Source organism: Bos indicus, chromosome 23 (genome assembly GCF_029378745.1).
Source record: "Bos indicus isolate NIAB-ARS_2022 breed Sahiwal x Tharparkar chromosome 23, NIAB-ARS_B.indTharparkar_mat_pri_1.0, whole genome shotgun sequence".
In the NCBI taxonomy this organism is placed as follows: domain Eukaryota; kingdom Metazoa; phylum Chordata; class Mammalia; order Artiodactyla; family Bovidae; genus Bos; species Bos indicus.
In genome coordinates, this window is record NC_091782.1 from 596,508 (window position 1) to 599,427 (window position 2,920).

Sequence of the window (2,920 nt, forward strand, 5' to 3'; positions counted from 1 at the left end):
CTGGTTTACTGTCAGACTGTATGTGTGTGTCTTAGTCACTTAGTTGTGTCCAACTCTTGGCGACCCCATGGACTGTAGCCCACCTGGCTCCTCTGTCCATGGAATTCTGCATGCAAGAATACTGTAGTGGATTTACATGCCCTTCTCCAGGGGATCTTCCCAACTCAGGGATCAAACACTGGTATCCTGCATTGCAAGCAGATTCTTTACCATCTGATCCACCCCAGACAGGCTCCTCAGGTTCAAATCTTAAATATCTAAATTAAGGAAACACCTGAATGTGCCAAAAGAGATTTTAGTTTATGCCCCAGTTGTCAACTGGCTATGCCTATTTCTTAGTCCAATCACCTTTATTTCTCTGTAGAATGAAAACCTGTCTGAGAGAAAAATGAGACAGATTTACCTAGTTTGACTAATGGAAGACACCATCAAAATCCACTATTAACATGATGAGAGTGAGGATTAACAAAATTCATCCCAGGAGCATCCATTTCTTCAGCTATATGCCTTCTTAAGCTCATGACATTTCACAGAATGGGAAATATTCCATGTTGCACATTTACAAAGAACATCAATTTTATATACTCATGATTGTTTAAATAAAGTGATAAATATGGTCACAGAATTGCATTTATAAAAACGAAAAGAATTGCTCATTTTTCAAGACTTTTAATTACCTACAATAAGGTACTAAGTTTTAATTACAATTTCTGCAAGTGTAGTGTAAGTAGAATAATTATATCCAATATATTGTTTTAGATGCAAGATTTGTTAATGTTTAAAAAATTAAAGTATATAACACTTGTAAAACTTTTGGCATTGCTTTTTTGAAATTATTGCAGTGGAAACTTAAAAAAAAAAATTAAAAAGGAAAAGGAAGTGTTTTAAGAAAGCTCTGTGAGAGATTATCTATTTCACTCAAGATTATCTATTTCCTGAAAGAGGTCAGAAAAGCCAACCATGCAGTCTTCACAACTTTCCCTGAAAAAAAGTGCTGAAATGCAGTCCTCATGTCAGGGAATACAAAGGACAGAATGTTCCAGAATGTCAGAGCTTGAAAGGACCTGAAGGGCATCTGATCCACTCCCCTTGTAGGCAGTCTCTGTCAGGTGACAGAGGGAGAGTGGCTGAGGGGGGCTTCACTCTTCAGGGTTGCAGCTTTGAATGACAGGACACGATACTTCTGTATTAACGATTGTGTGGATAAAACTGGATCTGACAAAGGGCAGGACAGCCAGATGCTCATTTTCCTGTATAGAGTTTATCTTGGCCTCACACTTTCCTCATGGCATTCTTCATGTCTGTGTTTCTGAGGGTGTAGATGAAAGGGTTGAACATGGGGGCAATAATGGTGTAAAACAGAGCAAAGACCTTGTGGTTCCTGACATAATCAGCTGTGGGGGCATAGGTGAAAATGAGGGACAAGAAGAACATGAAGACCATAGTGATGTGTGAACCACAGGTGGAGAGGGCTTTGCAGTGGCCCTTGATGAGCGAGTCCTCAGGGTGGACAGGATAATGATGTAAGAAATCACCAAGGCAACAAAGGTCAAAATGGAAAACACCCCTGTGGTGGTAATGATTGCAATCACCAACAGTCTAGTGTCCGTGCAGGCAAGATTCAGCAAAGGGAATACATCACAGAAATAGTGGTCTATTTGATTGGGAACACAGAAAGGAAGCCCAGTAATAATTAATACTTTCATGATTGAATGGCTAAAGGCTCCCATAGCAGAAGCCATTACAAGGACATAGTACACATGTCTGTTCATGATGACCATGTAGTGAAGAGGTCTGCAGATAGCGACATAACAGTCATAGGCCATGGCCACCAAGATGAAGATCTCAGTGGCTCCAAAGAAGTGGGCATAAAACATCTGGGCAGCGCAGCTGTTGTAGGAAATGGTCTTCTGCTGGACCAGCAAGTCAGTTATCAATGTAGGTGCCACAGTGGAGGTGAAGCAGGCACCCATCAAGGTTGAATAGCTGAGGAAAAAGTGCATGGGCTGTTCACTGAGGTGGCTGCCCCTGATGGTGAGAAGAATGAGCAGATTCCCTGAGAGAATCACAATATAGCAAAGTAAAAACAGCATGAAGCAGGCAAGTTCCCCATTCTCATCGATAAAAAGCCCCAGGAGGATAAATTCTGTGACATTTTCATGTCCCATTGCTTCTGTGGGTTTGATCGTTTAGAGGGGCAAGTTAGTATACCTGAAACACGCAAATTTCAAATTATTTATGTATTTCAAAAGTCATTCATCTAGTCAATAAATATATAGTGATGTTTTCAAATGATACAAACATTATAACTGCTGCTAAGGGTACAGTTTTATCGAGCCCATCTTTGCATGAAATGTTCCCTTAGTATCTCTAATTTTCTTGAAGTCATCTCTAATCTTTCCCATTCTGTTGTTTTCCTCTATTTCTTTGCATTGATCTCTGAGGAAGGCTTTCTTATCTCTCCCTGCTATTCTTTGGAACTCTGCATTCAGATGCTTATATCTTTCCTGTTTTCCTTTGCTTTTCACTTCTCTTCTTTTCACAGCTATTTGTAAGGCCTCCATAAATAGCTATTTTGCTTTTTTGCATTTCTTTTCCACAGGGATGGTCTTGATCCCTGTCTGCTGTACATTGTCACAAACCTCCATCCATAGTTTATCAGGCACTCTATCTATCAGATCTAGTCTCTTAAATCTATTTCTCACTTCCACTGTATAATCATAAGGGACTTGATTTAAGTCATACCTGAATGGTCTAGTGGTTTTCCCTATTTTCTTCAATTTAAGTCTGAATTTGGAAATAAGGAGTTCATGATCTGAGCCACAGTCAGTTCCCTGTCTTGTTTTTTGCTGACTGTATAGAGCTTCTCCATCTTTGGCTGCAAAGAATACAATCAGTCTGATTTCGGTGTTGACCATCT

General features: G+C 39.9%; 1 pseudogene; it reads right to left on the reverse strand.

Annotated features, from left to right (window-relative positions):
* Positions 1 to 1,242: 1,242 nt before the first annotated feature.
* On the reverse strand, positions 1,243 to 2,168 carry LOC139178796 (olfactory receptor 4P4-like; annotated as a pseudogene).
* Between the last annotated feature and the right edge of the window lie 752 nt (positions 2,169 to 2,920).